Source organism: Felis catus, chromosome A2 (genome assembly GCF_018350175.1).
Source record: "Felis catus isolate Fca126 chromosome A2, F.catus_Fca126_mat1.0, whole genome shotgun sequence".
In the NCBI taxonomy this organism is placed as follows: Eukaryota; Metazoa; Chordata; class Mammalia; order Carnivora; family Felidae; genus Felis; species Felis catus.
In genome coordinates this window covers 96,438,563-96,458,301 of record NC_058369.1, presented here as the reverse complement: position 1 = coordinate 96,458,301, position 19,739 = coordinate 96,438,563, and the positions used below count along the sequence as shown (strand labels likewise).

The following is a 19,739-nucleotide window of genomic DNA, read 5'->3' as shown; positions in this document are numbered from 1 at the left end:
ATGATAAATACCAGGAGAAAGTAGTACCACTAGAAGCAAGATGGCTTCAGATAGACAAAAGTCGTGGCTCCCTGGTGCAACACATGGTGACATCCCCAGAGTGAGAGCTAAGACAGTGATTGTTTTGGCAATAATCAGCAGGGCAACAGTTGAAAGCAACATGCCCCAAGGAAACAACCTGAAATGTGCTCACTGCTTACTTATTGCCTTAAAAATATATGGAATGGTCTGAAGTGTCCTAATTCAGGACAACCAGAGGACAATTGGAGTTTTTTCCCTTAATAATAACCATCATTGAGTAGCCACCGTACAAAGTCTACTATATTAGATACTTGACATATACTACCTCCCATACTGTTTCTGTCATTCTGACAGATGAGGGACTGAGGCTCAGAGAGGTTCTAGAATTTTTCTAGAATCACATAGAAAAAGTGGCAAAACTAGGAACTGAAGCTAAGAATGCCTGATTTCAAGTGCATCCTCTCTTTACTGAACTATGGTGTCTCAAAACAAATATGCTAGAAGAGAGGGCATTTGACTTATGGTTTAAAAAAATGCCGTTGTGGATTACATTGATGCGTGATTAAAATATTTCCTTCGGTGGCATAGTAACTCACCAATGATAAAGCAAAAAACAGTTTCATGGTAATATTGTCATAATTTTTAAAATAAATGTAGGGACTATTTGTCAATGGTACTGGGAATTTCCGGATATAACTCTTTGACAAGCTGATCACTGTTTTACAGATATGTATCCTCTATTTAACATGAAACTTCTGCTTGGAAAAATCAGTTTATAGCCTACGACTTAAATGTCTCCAAATAAGGTTAATTAGGCACAATTAGATCTAAACACTGCTACTTCCCTAAGAATGTGTTTGCCTTTTCCTTATGGTAATGATAATGTGATTTTTTGTGTTTCTGTTTTTTTCCTAGCTTCCAGAACCAAAACTGATGGCTGATGCCTCAAAACAAAAATTTATATATATATGTACATATATACATATATATATACATATATACATATATATATACATATATATATATATAACTTGCTTTCTCTTATTTTCTTTGATTCTGATTTTTAATAATTTACTTATTCAGTAACTATTTGAGTACCTAATATGTGTCAGACACTTTGCAAAGTACAATGCATATAGAGATGAACACAGCTTGATTCCTACCTTCAAGGATCTCATAGTCTAATAAGAAAACTTACATTTAACAGCTAACTGTGAGGCCATATGATAAATGCCATAATAAAATTATATGCATGGAACAGCAGTAGGACAAGATAGAAGGGTCAGATTGATGAGGAGTTTTGAGTTGGGTCTTTAAGTATGTATGAGTTGAGTTTAATGGGTGGTTGACTGGGGGCAAGAGGTTAGGAAAGAGCATTGTAGGTAAATTTGTAATTATTTAACTTTTATTAACCTTTTTGGGTAGATATATTTTGTTTAAAATTGCTGAAATCCTTTTGGAAAAGAAATAGGAGGTGATAAGCAAATTTCTATGCCAAAGGAATTCTATCCAGTTGGGGCAAAAAAAAAAAAAAAGAGGCAGGCAGCCAATAAATCCTGATCGTAGACTCAAGAATGAAAGGTCCATCCATGTTGTCACAATTGGCAAGATCTCATTCATTTTTATGGCAGAGTAATGTTCCATTGTATGTATATACCACAACTTCTTTATCCATTCACCTGTGATGGACACTTAGGTTACTTCCATATCATGGCTATTGTAAATAATGCTGCAGTGAATATAGGGGTGCATATATCTTTTCATATTAGCATTTCCATTTTCTTTGGGTAAATACCCAGTAGTGGAATTACTGGATTGTATGGTATTTCCATTTTTAATTTTTTGAGGAATCTCCATACTGCTTTCCAACAGTGGTTGTATGAATTTATATTTCCACCAACAGTGTATGAAGATTCCTTTCTCCACATCCTCATCCACTTGTCTTTCAGATACTAGTCTTTCTGACAGGTGTAAAGTGGTATCTCATTGTGATTTTTTTTTAATGTTTATTTAAGAGAGAGCACACATGTGCCCCTGTACACACAAGTTGGGGAGGAGCAGAGAGACAGGGAGAGAGAGAATCCCAAGCAGGCTCCAAGCTGTCAGTACAGAGCCCAACATGGGGCTTGATCCCATAAACTAAGAGATCATGACTTGAGCTGAAATCAAGAGTCGACACTTACCTGACTGAACTACCCAGACACCCCTCATTGTGATTTTGATTTGCATTTCCCTGATGATGAGTGATGCTGAGCAGTTTTTATGTATCTGTTGGCCATCTGTAATAGCATTATATGGTGACAGATGGTAGCTACACTTGTGTTGAGCATAGCATAATGTATAGAGTTGTCAAATCACTATGTTGTATAGTGGAGCTGTATAACTGAAACTAATGTAACAGTGTGTGTCTACTATCCTTCAATAATTTAAAAATGGAATGAAAGGTACACTTATCTGCAAATCCAGAGCTCTTAATTGTCCACTTCTTGAGGAAGGTTGAAGCTTTTCCTGTTCATCTTTCCTCATTGCTCTTTTTCTCCATGGTCACACCATATATATCTGCTGTCTGGTTGCTCTGCCTGTACATTAGCATAAATCTCAACAGACTTTTCTTTCTTTATATACCAGTGGTAAATGCAATTCACTTCAATCATTTAACTTACCAGCAGTGACTCCACTTTTTCTCACATAAGGTAATTTACTCCCTTAAATGCTGAAGTCTTTGCATTGGATTGTTGCTGAGGGTGTACAATTAGCCTATGTTTTAATTCTCCTGTTTCTCATTTCTTCATGTTCTCTTTGCTTTGTAGGGAGTGCAGAGTAAAAAGTATAAACTTTGGAGTCAGATCTGACTTTGAATTCATGCTCATCCTCTTACTAGCTGCAAGGTACCTAACCTGTCTGAGCTTCCACATATGTAAAATGATGACACTAAAATTGGCTTTTTGGAATTGGTGAAATAACATATACAAGGAGCTAGTACATTGCATGTGGTAGCTTCAACACGTTGTGGCTGCTACTGAAGTACTAACACTTCTTCACTATTCATCTTATCGTTGTCACAATCCGATTCATTTTTCTTAACCTTTTCCTTTGCTCTCACAAAGTCTTTTCAAGGGCATTACACTGACTAAACATCATGCTTACTTTTAAAGGATTTCTTTAAAAGTCCTCTATTCCCTCCATATTCCCATCCCCACTTTTCCAGAGACTTCAACTTCCCTTCTCTCCTACCTAGGCAGCCTCTCCCTATCTGCCAAGTCTTCCCCAAGCCAAGATCCTACCCCTTCTGTTCTGTTTGTCTGAATTGGAATATAAACTCCCCAGGGCAGGAAACTTGTCTTTCTGCATATTTGTCAAGTATCGTTTGCATGTAGAGAGCTAAGTAAATAACAACTATTGCACAGTCAGAATGAATATGTTTGATAAATACCTTAGGTATTATCTCTAAGCTCTAATTACATGAAATCTATGGACATGAGATGGATAAATATAGGGCTGGCCACAGAGTAATAAAGTTACATTTTTGGCTGCTTTTTGTTGGTAACAGCCTGTCAATGTGGATGGGTAGCCAAGGCGTTTCCTATCCTTTACTCCTAAAGAACAGAGCCTTAACTAGCGCTCACACCAGGCATCATACTCAAAGGGCTAGCCGTTGCTCAAAGGCTAGCCCAGGACAATTTCCTTCCCCTGTGACATCGCCCACAGCCACGCTGCTGAAACCACTCAGGTCAGATTCCTCCAGCGGGAGCAGACAATTCCTTGCCTGCATCTATGTTACTTCCTAATTGTTGTATAGGTCTGGCTCTGTCTCCTTACTAATTGCTAGGCTCCTAGAAAGTACCTTTCCTTCCCTTTATTCTCTCACAATATTGAGCACTTAATCTGTGTTAGAGAAGTACTTTGTTTTCATTTGCAAAGCCACAAAAATGATGGTCCCTCTGTGTAAAGTTTTGGCTAATTTCTCATTTGTTTTGAATGTTTTCAAGTTGTGTATATAAAATATTTCTAACATATAGATAAGAATGAAAACATAATATGATATTTGTGTACCCAGTACCTGCATTAAACAAACATTCATATTTTGCCATATTTTTATCCACCCTCTCCTTTGTGTTTAATGGTACAAACACAGACAAAATCACCCTCATTCCTTCTCTCTCCCTCCATCCCTCAAGATATCTTTCAGTCAATCTAGTTCATTCACATCTAAAATTTTTAACTACTATATGTATAGCTATCTGTAAACTACGTATTATTGTTTCGTGTGTTTTAAAATTTTACATCCTTGGTGTTATTGTGCATATCTTGCTGTACCTTGCTTTTTTTCATACAGGAATCTGTTCTTGAGATTCATCCATCTTGATATTTGTGAGTCCAGTTCATTCCTTTTAGCTCCTGAATATTAGTCCATGGGTAGATTCAGCCATTCGGCTTTGGAGAGGCAGTGAAGCCATTCACACCTTTTGGTTTTCTAAGCATTGCCGTAGTGAACATTTATAAACATTGCTTCTGGGGTGTGAACTTCAGAAAGTTTGGCGGATAACAGCTGAGGCTTTGACGCCCAATTGCCCACTCTAGATCCAAGCTCCATCTTAAAATCCCAACAGTGTGATCTTGGGGATGTTTCTTAATTTCTCTGTGCCTCCTTCAGGAAAATTAGGATAATGACAGCACTTTCTTCAAGAGAATACAGCAGTGAAAACAGAGTCTTACACAAACCAAGCACTCAATATATGACAATTATTATTAGGGCAACCACCTAGGTAGGAGGAGGGTCTGAGCATCTTTGCTTTACTGAATTTACCAAATTGATTTCCAATTGGTTGTGCCAATTTACATTCCTACCAGCACTATATGACTTTCTGTTCCCCACATCCTCACCAGGACTTGGCATTAACAGTGTGGCTTCCTAATCCTTTCACATATAAGAAGATCCAAGAATGAGATGAAAGAATAGGAGGACTCAGAGGTGTGTTGGTAATGAGTAATCACAGAGATCAGGTGACCAGCAGGAAGGAAAGGAATCAGTGGGGAGGTTTGCAAAAGTGGAGGAAAGTGAATTCTTTTAGGTAAGAAATTTAAAAATCATTTAGAGTCAGACTCAGTGGAAATTGGAGATTTACAGAAAACAAGGAGGCATGGTACTAAGGAAAAATGGCCACATACGGAGTATGTAATGTGAATAAAGGAGAAGCTCAGTGGACAACAAGCCTTTTGGGAACCTGTTGGTAACTTCTCAGAGAGGGTCTATTAGGTGGTATAGGTAGTGACAGGATAACTTTTTCTGAAAAGGGACAAGGCAAGAGAGAGAGAAAGAGAGAAAATGTCAGGGTTTGTAGAGTAGCCAAGGTGAGGAGATGGAGTTTCAAGGAAAGAATTCAGTTGGAAGCACTATTTTTTTCTGAAGGCCAGAGGACCAGAGTCACCTGGATGATGCAGTGTCAGCCTCTGCAGGGCCTTTCTGATTTCTTTCTTCCACTCAGTTTCTGCATCCACTGCTGCACTCCAGATGCTGATTTCATCACATCCGTGTGACTACAGTGGCCATCAGTGGTGTGCTGAGCCATTCCTGTTTACGAATGTAAGAACTAAGGCTCAGACAATGCACTAACTTGCTCAAGATCACATGTCTTAAAAATGGCGAAACCAAGACCAGAGCCTAGGTGTTCTGATTCCAAGTCTAGGGCTCTTTGTCTCAAAAAGAATTCATGGTCATCTTAAATCTTGCATTCTCAACTCTAAGGAGGGCTCCATTTTTCTCCCTAGAAAATTGCAAGTTCTGTGTTTGGCTTGCAAGAAATTTCACTAGTTGGCACTTGTCTCTCAGTCCTATTTCCCAATATACTCTGGACCATACTCTCACGTCCCCACCCAAAGCATGTCTTGGCTGATTTGTGAGGTCACCAAGTACATTCTCACCTCTGTGCCTTTGCCCATCCCATTCCCCTTTCATAGAGACACATCCCTCTTTTCTCCATCATTCCTCTAGGCCCTGTTCAAGTCTTACACATTCTGCTATGGCTTCAAACCACACTCTTTGGACTGCCATACTGGTTGTTTCATCATGAAATATCATTCCATTGTTCATTCTCCTGAACTGTCCTCAAATTGTTACCCTGTGCAACAAAATACAAAGCAAGTCACTGAAAGCAATTGTTTTCTTGCTTTGTATTTTCTTACCAGTTATTTCTTGTTCTATAGGAATTGTTCAGTTGCCCTTAGCCTAATGCTGAACATATATCAGGCCCTCCATAAATACTTGATGACTGATGAAGTATGGAAGAATCACGATTAATAGGAAATATGAAGTATGAAGACTTTGGAAGTTATGACAAAATCGGTAATCAAGAAAAAAGTCTATTGGACATGATAGAAAATTTAAATGACGAAGTTATAAGGCAACCTGGTTAAAAAGATGCAGAGACAGAGATCATCGCCAGACCAAACCATAGTGTTTTCTGTTCCTTCTATGATGACTCTGGTTTTCTGGCACTCTGCAAGGGAAGTGACTTCTAATCACTACTTAACAAACAGGCTCACTCATGTTCAGAAATAATCAGTATTATCTGCAAATGATGATCACATTGTACATCTGGGCAGCCAAAGGTGTATTTAACATTTTATGATGTGATGCAAAAGATTGTGTGTATTCAACTTTTCTAATTTAATGAGCATCTTGTTGGTGAAGAGATATCAAGAAGATCATGACCCCAAGCCCTTGGGGAGCTGAAAACGTGTGTAATTAGGGTAAAGTACTCCTATCTATGCACAAGTAAATGGATCCTCTGCAGAGCAACATGTAAACAAATCCAAGTTAACACAGTGCTGTATGTATTTCCATGTTGAGGTGATACTGATAAAAAGGAATAAAAGGAATTATGTAGAAGATTTCCAAAATAAAGTGTGTAAAAAAGATGAACTTAATTTCATGGAGAGGAAAAGGGAAACATTCTACTGTGTGCAAGGTCATAGAAGTGGAAGCAAATACTTTATCACAGCGTACCTGGTATAATATGGTAGTAGTAGTAGTCGTAGCAGTAATATTCCCATTGAATAATAGGAGATGGCTGGACACTTACATAAACTTTCCCTAAATCAGATAGCAAGTTACTGGCACAGCTAAAACAAGTGGAATTTTGGGAACAATTTGCATCATGAAACACTGAGGCTGTATGTTTTTTCAATACATGCTAGTACTCCCACGTACTTCTTGGACAACAATGAGTAGAAACTAAAATGTATGCTTAAAATGCCTACTTCATAAATATTGCAAATTACAGGACAAGGAGCCTTCTTATTCTACTACTTCAGGAAATCAGAGTATTAAAAAAAAAAAAAAAAGAATCAGTAACAATATTTCCTGAGGGAGAATATGGACTTCCAGCCTATGCCAGAATTCCACGTTATTACCTGAATTCAAAGATTATGGGTGTGTTTTGCCCACACCCTACATTTTTGGGAACACAGGCCCTGCCATTATGTAAGGTCTACTGAGAAGGATAACATGACTCGTCTCTTCACAGACAGAGCCCTTATTCTAATCCATATTATATATATTTTTAAATGTGCTCCATTAGCCAAGCTGACAGATTATCACCCAGACTGACACACATCTATTCATCTCTATGGCTGCCCACTCCTATAAATGGTAGCACTTACACAAGACAGAAAAATCTCTGGGAATGACCGGTATATTTGTTTTAATTCTACAGAACCATAAAATGGGGAGGACTCAGAGTAGAGGAATGGCTGGTTTTAAATACAATATAATTTTCCTCCCAGACCACTGCTGAGAGCCCAGCACACTACTATATAGTATGAGCCTTTGTTGAGACTTATATTTCCCACCTGTATTTCTTTTTCTTTTTCCAGCAACAGTCTGTCTTTGTGCCAGCTCCTAAATAACCATAAATTTTGTTCTTATAAACCTTAATGAATGCCTGGCCAAGATGCTGTAACTATTGGCTTCTACACTGGAGCATAAGTGGAAAGGAAAAAAAAAAAGTGTGCACAGTGAAAAACTGGATAAAATGGAAAAAAGATCACAGCAAACCCAAAGTCGCAATTTGCCTTTAATGTGAAGGAGGCCTTGTTTTCACGGTGTGGCAGCTTTCAGGGGTTTTAATCTCAAAGTGGCTGATCAATTTAAGGTAAGTGGCAGGCATTTGGCCTGGTTCCCAGGCTTGGCTTTGCTGCTCTGAGAAAAGAAAGGATTCAGTCAGACACACAGACAACAGGCATCCTCGGCGGCTCCCACATTCCAAGCATTTTAACACAGATTAGGTTGGCATGATTCTACTGTTTACTGAAATCTCCTAGGTGTTGCATTTTTCCCTCTCCTTGCGTGGTTATCCAAGATGGTTTTCTCAGGTCAGGACCTTCATATGCCAAATAGCTTGTAGGGCTGTGAAGGGAAAAAGAAGAGCATGGGTCAAGACTTCTGATTTAAATTCTATTTTACTTGCTCATTGCAAAATATGAGACTTCAGAGAGCAGGTAATTGAGCACTGAACTTTTTGCCTTAGGCATACATCGAGACAGGAACTGTTTTACATGCATTCCTGAGGGGGGAAAAACGAAGATAATTTCTTTAACAAGGACAAACTTAATTCAGCTAGAAATGCCCAATGGATTAACAGGGTGATTTGTAGTTATTTTCTCTCCAGATTTTATAGGCATGAGCCTTTCACATATGTTGAGCAGTATTGCAACCGAGACAGTCCATTTTTTAAATTAACATTTTCACATTAAATATTCTTTATTTTTTCAAAGCCATTAATGTTTAATGCGGCTCGACAGATCCCTTACCACCATCTCATTTTTTTTATTTTAGCAAAAGAAGATTTTCTTAATTCATTTGACCTAAGTTAAATAAAATATACATTCGATTGATCAAACTCCCCAAAAAACTGTTAGTTGTCTCCGCATGTGCTTTTGGCTATATTATGCTTTATGGAAATTTTATATTTTTTAAATACATTGTCACAGTTTTAAAAATACTTTATTTTACTTTAATATAGTCAAGAACCCATTTCCTTTAGTCATCCTCATGGCAGATTTCCTCATTTTTTTTCCTAAGAATTTTATTAAAATAAATAATTAATATAGAGTTAAATTTTTTTTCCAGCTATCAAACTTTTCAAAAGCAAGGTCCAAATTATTATACTTAACTGCACCCAGAAATGCCTTCTTAACATTTCATAAATTTAAATTAATAAAATTCTTCCAAAATTAACATTGTTGCAATTGAGTAATTATATTAAGACTGTTTTCTTGTCTGTAAGGGTTAGCTTAGAAACTAATGCAATTATATGTACAATTATATGCATTTATAATCCAATTATATGCATATATATAATATATATAATCCAATTATATGAATTTATTTTAATTTCTATTGTTATATATGCAAGTGTGGTTTTGTAAAAAAACAATAGGTGATTCTACATTGATTAGAGAAAGAAAAAGAGATAAATGAGAAAGAGCAACCATCCTTCTGCAGCAGCCAATGTGTCTTGTCGACATGGGATGCCTGGAACTGCAATAGCCGTCTTGCAACCATGAAGAAAGCTACCCCAACAGACCAAGCTGGCATTCTAGAGAAGGCAGACAGGGAACATGAAGAGAACCTGGCTCTCAGTTATGTCTCTGAGCCATAGAACCAAAAATCCTGCAAACACCCAACTTAGGACTTCATCTTATATGAAATAATAAATTCCGTTTCCTTCCCTCAGCAATATTTGTTGAGCACCTACCAAGTGGGATGCTCTAGTGTCCCGTTCTAGGTGCTTGGGATATCTCAGTGAACAAAGTACATAAGAGCCTTGCCCTTTTAGAACTCACATTCTAGCCAAGAAAGATAATAAACCAAAACCATAAATAAGAAAATTCTATAGTATGTTAAGAAGTAGTAAGTGGATAAAATGTAAAAGTAGAGCATGGTAAAAAAGGATCTGGAGACAGGTGTTGGTGTTGAATAAAGTGAAGGTTGGTCAGTCTCACTGAGGAAGTGAGATTTGAACAAACACTTGAAGGAAATGAGGAAATTGTTCTTTAGCCAGTAGGAAGTAGGTTTTTTGGCTTTTAATTTTTCTTATTATTGAAAATCCTCTAAATGAGAAGGTAGGCAGAGATAGATGGATATTTGGAATATATATGATGCCAGTTCCACTCATTTCTTCCTAGTTCCCATAAGCCAAAACATTTCTTCCTTAGTTTAAGTTTGAGTTGGGTTTCTGTCACTTGCCACTGAAAGAGACAGACTAATAAATTTGAAGTTGATCACAATAAAGTAGCTATGGTTCTACAAACAATGAGTCCAAATAGATACTGGATTGTAATTCCATCCTCTATGTAATGAGTTTGACTTTCCACACTGGGGATGTCTAGGCATCCAAAAAAACATGACTTAGTAATCTGGACAGAGTGGTATTGATGAAAAAAAGAAATAAGTCAGTGGAACAGAATAGAGAGCCCAGAAACAACCTCCATAAATGTAGTTAACTGATCTTTGACAAAGGAGCAAAGGCAATACAATAGAGAAAAGACAGTCTCTTCAACAAATGGTGTTGGAACAACTGGACATCCATATGTAAGAAAAGCAAATCTTGACACAGACCTTATATCCTTCACAAAAATCAACTGAAAATGAATCAGACAGCTAAATATAAAACAAAAATTATAAAGTTCCTAGAAGATGACATAGGAGAAAACCTAGATCACCTTGGGTATGTCAGTGGCTTTTTAGAGTCGTTATCCATGAAAGAAATAATGGATAATGTGGACTTCATTAAAATTTAAAACTTCTGCTCTATGAGAGACAATGTCAAGAGAATGAGAAGACTAGCCATGTACTGAGAGAAAATATTTGCAAAAGACATGTCTGATAAAGAACTATTGGGGCACCTGGGTGGCTCAGTTGTTTAAAGGTCTGACTCTTGACTTCAGCTCAGGTCATGATCTCACAGTTCATGGGTTTGAGCCATCAGGCTATGCACTGACAGCGTGGAGCCTACTTGGGATTCTCTCTCTCCCTCTCTCCCTGCCACTCCCCCACTTGCACTTGTTCGCTGTCTCTCTCTCTCTCAAAATAAATAAACTTAAAATTTTTTTGAAGAACTGTTATCCAAAATATACCAAAAAAAAAAAACCCTTAAAAGTCAACAATAATAAAACAAACAACCTAGCTTAAAAATGGGCCAAGGACTCTAACAGACACTCTACCAAAGAATATAGACAGCTGAAAAATGAATATATGAAATGATTCTCCACAACACATGTCATCAGGAAAATGCAAATTAAAATAGCAATGAGCTACCACCACAGAACAATTAAAATAGTAAAAATCCAGAATATGAATAATACCAACTGTTGGCAAAGATGTGGAGCAACAGGAGGTTTCATTCATTGCTGGTGGGAAGGCAAAATAGAACAGCCACTTTGGCAAACAATCTGGTGGTTTCATACAAGACTAAGCATATTCTTATCATATGATCCAGCAATATACTCCTTGGGGTTTTTTTAATGTTTATTTATTTTTGAGAGAGAGAGAGACTAAATGGGGCAGGGGCAGAGAGAGGGGAACAGAGGATCCAAAGCTGGCTCTATGCTGACAGCAGCAAGCCCAATGCGGGGCTCGAACTCATGAACTGTGAGATCACGACCAAGTGAGCCACACAGGTGCCCCTTCTTGGTTTTCACCCAAAAGAACAGAAAACTTATGCCTACACAAAAACCTGTCCACAGATGTTCATAGCAACTTTGTTCATAATTGCCAAATCTTGGAAGCCACCAAGGTGTCTTTCAGTAGGATGAATGGTTAGATAAACCATGGTACACCCAGTCAATGAAATGTTATTGAGTGCTAAAAAGAAATGAACTATCAAGCCATTAAAAGACTTGGAAGAACCTTAAACTCATATTACTGAGTGAAAGAAGTAAGTCTGAAAAGGCTATACACCATATGATTCCACCTATATGACATTCTTGAAAAGGTACAACTATGGAGACAGCAAAAAGATTAGCAGTTTCCAGGAGTTGGAGAGAGATGAAGAAGTGGAGCACAGGAAAATATAAGGGAAGTAAAACTATTCTAAAGGATACTGTAATGATGGATAAATAGCATTATGCATTTGTCAAAATGAAAAAAAAAAGTGTCCAACACTTCACAAAGTGTTCACACTTTTTCACAAAGATGAACCTTTATGTAAACTAGGACTTTAGTTAGTAGTAATGTATTAATATTGGTTCATCAGTTTTAACAAATGTACCACACCAATGCAGGATGTTAATAATAGGGGAAACTGGGGAGGGGGAAGAAATATATGGGAATCTCTGTTCTTTCTACTCATTTTTCTGTAAACCTAAAACAGCTTTTTAAAAAATAAAGCCTTGGGGCACCTGGGTGGCACAGTCGGTTAAGCGTCCGACTTCAGCCAGGTCACAATCTCGCGGTCCATGAGTTCGAGCCCCGCGTCGGGCTCTGGGCTGATGGCTCAGAGCCTGGAGCCTGTTTCAGATTCTGTGTCTCCCTCTCTCTCTGCCTCTCCCCCGTTCATGCTCTGTCTCTCTCTGTCCCAAAAATAAATAAACGTTGAAAAAATAAATAAATAAATAAATAAATAAATAAATAAATAAATAAATAAATTAAATAAAGCCTAATAAAGAAGTTGTGGTGTGTGTGTGTGTGTGTGTGTGTGTGTGTGTGTGTGTGTGTGTGTGCATGGAGTACTGCTTGGCAATGAAAAAGAATGAAATCTTGCCATTTGCAACACATGGGTGGAACTGGAGGCTATTATGCCAAGTGAAATAAGTCTGTCAGAGAAAGACAGATATCATATGTTTTCACTCATATGTGGAATTTGAGAAACTTAACAGAAGACCATAGGGGAAGGAAAGGAAAATAAAAGTTACAAACACAGAGGAAGGCAAACCATAAGAGACTCTTAAATACAAAGAACAAACTGAGGGTTGATGGGAGTGAGGGGGCAGGGGGGGCAGGAAAAACGGGTGATGGGCATTAAGAAGGTCACTTGTTGGGATGAGCACTGGGTGTTGTATGTAAGTAATGAATCATGGGAATCTACTCCCGAAGCCAAGAGTACACTGTTTACACTGTATGTTCGCTAACTTGACAATAAATTATATTTAAAAAATAATAAAATTTTAAAAAGTTTTAAATAAAAAGTGAAGTCTATTTGGGCTCCTTGCTGGCTCAGTCAGTAGAGTATGAAATCTGATCTTGGGGTTGTAAATTTAAGCCCCACATTGGGTATAGGGATTACTTAAAAAATAAAATAAAATAATAAAAATAAAGCCTATGTTTTTTAAAAAGCATTAAACATAGGGGCATCTGGGTGGCTCAGTTGGTTAAGCATCCAACTTTAGCTCAGATCATGATCTCATGGCTTGTGGGTTTGAGCCCTGCATTGGACTCTGTGCTGACAGCTCAGAGCCTGGAGCCTGCTTTGGATTCTGTGTCTCCCTCTCTCTCTGCCCCTCCCCCACTCACACTCTATCTCTCTCTCTTCCCAAAATAAATAAACATTAAAAAATGTTTTTAATTTAAAAAAGCACTAAACATAATAGGAAAGATTGATCATTTAGACTTACTACAATTTAAAACCCCTATTAATCAAAAGGCATCATTAAGAGAATGAAAAGGCAAGATGCATTGTGGGAAAAGATACTTTACATATATAAATTACACAAAGAAATATGTCTAGATCATGTAAATATCTCTTATAAATCAATAGGAAAAACATAGACTCAATTACTTTTAAGAAAGGGTAAAAGACATGAATAAGTTTTTTACAAAAGAGAATATCCAAATGGCCAATGAACATGAAAAGATGCCCAACATCATTAGTTATCAGGAAAATGCAAGTTGAAAACAAAACAAGATATCTCTACACACACCCCAGAATGGCTAACATTTAAAAGGTTGACAATACCAAGTGCTAGGATATAGACTATAAGAAACTCATACAATGCTGTAGGAGTGCAAATTGGCAAAACTACTTTAGGAATTGCGTTGCCAGTAACGTTAAGCATACACCCACCCTATAATTCAGCAATTCAACACCTAAGTGTAAATCCAAAAGAAATGCATACATATGTGCAGAAAAAGGTAATTACAAGAATATCCTTAGTACATCATTCTTAATAGAATCAAACTAGAAGCTACCCAAATGTTCATTAGCAATAGAATGGATAAATAAAGTATACACATTAATATATGCACAATGTAATAATACTATACAGCAGCAAAGAAAACCATTCCTATGTGTAACAACATGGTTGCATCTCAAAGATACAACATTCAGCAACAAAAAGAGTACATACTATATAATCTGGTTTATTTAAAGTTCAAAAGGCAGGCAAAACTAATTCTCCTCAAGAGATATCTGTGTAGTGATTACCTTTGGAGAATGGGAGCACAAAGTAGGCCTTTGTAGTGTTAGTACAATATCTTGCTTTCTGTGATAATCAAGCTATAAACTTAAGATTTGTGCCCCTTTCAATCCATATGTTAAACTGAAATAAGTAACACTAAAGACACGGTTGGCTAAATCAACCAACCATAAATTAAAGCCATGAGCCATAAAAATTCCTAGGTTATTGGGGCGCCTGGGTGGCTCAGTCAGTTAAATGTCTGGCTCTTGATTTCTGCTCAGGTCATGATCTTGAGGTTCGTGGGTTTGAGCTCTGCCTCAGGCTTTATGGTGACATCACAGAGCTTGCTTGGGATTCTCTTTCTCTCTCTGCCTTTCCCCTACTTGTGCATGTGCTCGCTCTCGCACTCTCTCAGAATAAATGGATAAGCATTTAAAAAAAAATAAATTTTAAAATTAAAAAAAAAGATCATTGTATAACTTATAGAATCGCCAGCATGGTGGAATGGTGGATTGAGGACTCTGCGGTCATGAGTAATGCCCCAAATCAAGTCATGGATAGTTAATGACCAGCACTGAGAAGTGCCACCTAGTCTGCCAGCCAGGAACCCAGATGCTGCCATCAGCAGAACCACTGCTGCTATGCTGGAGCTTGCTGTAACCTCTGCCACTGTTGCACCGAGGATGTAACAATCACAGTAAGAACACACAATTCATGTCCTAGGGCAACAAAGAATGATATGTGCACACTTCTAAAATCAGAAGTCCAGGGATGGCAAGTAGGGATTTGAACCCAGTCAGCTTGGCTCCAGCACCCAGGGTCTCAACTACTATGCTAGGCTGCCTCCAGATGGGTTGATATTACTGGACCGTTTTAAGAACCAGATGAAGCAAAACACCCAACAACACTTCATGCCACCATATCATGTAGGTCAGAAAGTTTCAACATTTGTTGCTTGACTAATTTGGAAAGACAGAATAAAACTACTCATATGTAAATTGGGCTTCTAAAATCACCAGCTGCTTTAATAAAGGCAAGAAGAGTGCGCCTGATATGACAGCTCATCGAGAGCCATCATGCACCATGTGGGGCCATGTGGCTGCATGCTGACTCAGATTGGTGGTGGAGAAGGGGGGCCACTTCTGAATCACCAACACCACATCCTGCCCCTCCCTCATTTTTTCCCCTGGAAGCTGCCCATCAGTCTTCTTGCTGAGATCTCCACCCAGCACATGGGGCTCAGGTATTTGTAGCAAATGTCTATGAAGCTAAGAAGTCCCATTTTCCAGGAACATTTGGCTCTGGTTCTTTCAGTGTTGTCTGCGTGTGAAGTTGACTGTGACTAAGTGTGAAACTGATAGTCTGTGCATGAAGACTCTGGGCTCAATTCCTGTCATTTCTTATGTTTCACTGTGTTGTGGTGGGCACAACATAACATCTAACATCACATATACTTGCCTTTGACACATCTTTTAACATATTTAAACTAAAAGAAAATTCGTAATCTAAACACAAATGCTAACTAGATAATGACTTGGGAGAAATGTGTTCTTCCTGAAAATTGTGTCATAGACACATATTCATTATAGCCAAAGTCTAAGCAGGCATTTCATTCTGCTCTGATTCATCTTAGAAGAACGTGTGGTAAGCAATTCAAAATTCTCCCCCATTTGCTCTCAAATAAAGAACAAGAGGAAAGGTCTTTTTTTTTTCTTTTTTGGTAAAGGCAGTTTAGTAAAATTAGTATCTGTTGGGGCTTTTGTTTTGTTTTGTTTTGTTTGGGATTTTTTTGGCTTCCACTGAAGACAGTAGTAGGTGTCAGATGACAAAGGCTGAGGTCTAGGTATAAGGAGGAATTTGAATATGGAGGAGTCTGACCTTTATCCTGTAGGCAGGAAGTAATTCAAATAGATTTTTAAAATATAATTTACTTTCAACAATTTTTAAGTCAAATACAACGAACAGAAAAGTAAATTTAATTTAGAAAATTATCGGTCAGAATCTGTGCAACCATCACATGTAACGAGATGTAGGTGGTAGCTAATACAGTTGACCCTCAAGCAATGCAGGAGTTATGGGTGCTGACTACCTTCCTACAAACCCCGATTGCCCACACAGTCAAAAATCCAAGTATAACTTTTGATTCCCTCAAACTTTAACTGCTAACAGCCTACTGTTGACCAGAAACCTTACCGATAACAGTCAATTAACACGTTTTTTATGTTATATGTATTATTTACTGTATGCTTACAATAAAGGAAGGTAGAGAAAATAAAATTAAGAAAATCATGAGGAAAAGAAAATACATTTATAGGAATAAACTGTGTTGAAAAATATCCACATAGAAGAGGACCCAGGCAGTTCATACCTGTGCTGTTCAGGGTCAACAGTACTAGGGTGATGATCATTTTGCAATTTATAAGTGCATTGAATCAACACAATGTACATGTTAAACTTACACAATGTTACACATTAATTATATCTCAATAAAGCTGGAGAAAAAAGGGAAATAGGAGACTGCCAACACCGCAGAAAGTTCCCTAGTGGCATTTTTTTAAGTTGCAATAATAGAGACAAAGCATAAATCATCTGTGTTAAGTTTAACATGTTGTCCCCATCAAAGTCAAAAAGTCTAAGATCAACAGCATCCTAGAGTTCTCTTGAATTCACCTCCTCAATCACAACTCCCTTCTTCCCCCAGCTAAGGTAATCACTACCCTAACATCTGGAATAATCATTTACCTCCTTGTTTTTCTTTATGGTTTTACTACCTAGCTATGCATCTCTAAATAACGTAGTTTAATTTTGCTTTGCTTTGAACTTTGTTTAAATGGAATCATACTTTGTTTTCTTTGGTTTTTGCTTCTTTTGTCCAAGAATATTTTTGAGAGTCATCCATGTTAATGTTTGTAATCTACAGTCCTTTCATTTTCTTTATTGTAAATATTCCATTACATGAATGCATCATAAGTTATTTATCCATGCTATATTATTAGACATTTGGGGTGTTTCTAGCTTGAGGCTGTTACAAACAGCGCTGTGGTATGTGGGATGTATGTGAATGAGTGTGTATGTATGTGTTAGAGAAAAAAAGAAAATTAAGATCTATCTAGCAGTAGTGTGCAAGTTGAACTCAGAGAGTAAGAAAAGGATCAGGGAATTCAGTTGTTTGCCTCAGTCACACAAGACTGATTCAATATTAAGAGTAAGACAATAGATTCATAGCAGTAGTTCACCAAGTAAAAGTTACGCTCATTTAAAATGTTCATATACTGCTAAGTATCTATTTTAAAAGGCTTTATCAATATACACTCTCAACCAAAAAGTTGTATATGGGGGCGCCTGGGTGGCGCAGTCGGTTAAGCGTCTGACTTCAGCTCAGGTCACGATCTCGCGGTCCGTGAGTTCGAGCCCCACGTCGGGCTCTGGGCTGATGGCTCAGAGCCTGGAGCCTGCTTCCGATTCTGTGTCTCCCTCTCTCTCTGCCCCTCCCCCGTTCATGCTCTGTCTCTCTCTGTCTCAAAAATAAATAAACGTTAAAAAAATTTTTTTTAAATAAAAAAACCCAAAAAGTTGTGTATGAATGAGAATGCCTATTCTTCTGTATTTTTGTCAACTTGAGATATTATCCATCTTTTCAAATGTTGACCAAAATTATCAGGAAATTTTTCAACTTTTTAACTTTAAAATTTTAAATCATTTAAAATTTTATTTTCTTACTTCTTGATGAGTTTGAGCATTTTGTTACATTTTTCACCAGACATATTTTGCATATGACTTTCCTTTTTTTTTTAATTTTTATTTATTTATTTTGAGAGAAAGAGCACAAATGGGGGAGGGGCAGAGAGAGAGGGAGAGAGAGAGAGAGAGAGAGAGAGAGAGAGAGAGAGAATCCCAAGCAGGCCCTGAGCCATCAGCATGGAGCCCAAAACGGGGCTCAATCCCATGAACCATGAGATCATGATCTGAATCAAAATCAAGAGTTGGACACTTAACCAACTGAGCCACCCAGGCACCCCTGTGTATGAGTTTCCTATTCATATTTGCCCATTTTTCTATCAGCTGTTTATTGACTTTTTCATTGATTTCAGGGAACTCAGTAATTTTGAATATTAATCATTTTATTATCTATGCTGTAAGTACATTTTACCTATCTGTTGTCTTTCTTTCTTCACAGTATCTTTTGCTGTACATAAATTTTTAATTTTTGATGTGTCAGCTTGGCTAGGCTATAGTATCCACTTATTCAATCAAATGCCTTGGTTTTGCTGTAAAAGTATTTTGCATGTGAAATTAAAGCCCATAATCAATTGACTTTACTAAGGGAGATTATCCTTAATAATCTGGGGGAGCCTAATTCAATCAGTTGAAAAGACTTGAAAATAGAACTTAGGCCTCTCCTAAAAGAAGATACAGTTCCAACCTACCTGTGATATTTCCTTCCTGAAGACCTGCCTTGCTCATTTCAAACTTGCTTACCTAGCTTATCTATCTATCTATCTATCTATCTATCTATCTATCCATCCATCTATCTACCTAATATTTTTATTTATTTATTTTCCCCATTGGTTCTGCTTCTCAGGTTGAATCCTGACTGATATTCAGTATAATATTTTTACATAGCCAGTCTACCATTCTTCTCATTTATAGCATCCAAGTTTCATGTCTTGCTAACGTAGGCTTTCTTTCTATGAAGATGTATGTAAATCATGCTTATGCAGCATTGACAGTAATGACTAAAAATTGAAAACTTCTCCTTCACTCTCCTTTACCATCCCTTCCCTATCTAGAGGCACTTACTGTCAATAGGTTGACAATTTGTCTAACCTACTTTTTATGTAAAAAACTGGGAGCCCATATGTGTGTGTGCTTGTGTGTAAAAGTCTACAAAGTGTGCCAGAAGAATACACCCCACTTTAATGACGATAATTATCTGTGGATGAGGAAGGGTTGGTGGGGAGAAGTAAAAGAGGACTTTTAGGGCTTCTGTACTTTAGGGATTTTGTGATTGTCTAAATCTTATACAATGGGAATATATTCATATTTAATTTGGGAGTTTTTTTTTTATCATCTTAACTATTTTTAAGCCCAGTTCAGTGTGGTTAAATAGAATGATGTTTTTAAAGGCAAAAAAAAATTTTACAAAAGGTATCAACAGTGACTCCAAGATTTTAAAGTTGGGTGACCAGGAAATGATTCCACTGAGATAAATAAATATGCCAAAAGCAAGATGGTTTATTACAAGCATCACAGACTTCAAAGCTTTTAAGGGCCTGGCTTAAATGCAGAATAGAAGATAACAGAAATGTTGAGTGTGGTGT

At 37.4% G+C, this 19,739-nt stretch overlaps 1 long non-coding RNA gene across 2 annotated transcripts in view; it reads right to left on the bottom strand.

Moving 5' to 3' along the window:
- Nucleotides 1–8,078: 8,078 nt before the first annotated feature.
- The window catches only part of LOC109497454, a 63,843-nt gene continuing 52,182 nt past the window's right edge, over nucleotides 8,079–19,739 (bottom strand). For both annotated transcript variants that reach the window (XR_006594209.1, XR_002153663.3), the window contains one exon: nucleotides 8,079–8,428. This is a non-coding gene — a long non-coding RNA (uncharacterized LOC109497454). The remainder of the gene's footprint in view (nucleotides 8,429–19,739) is intronic.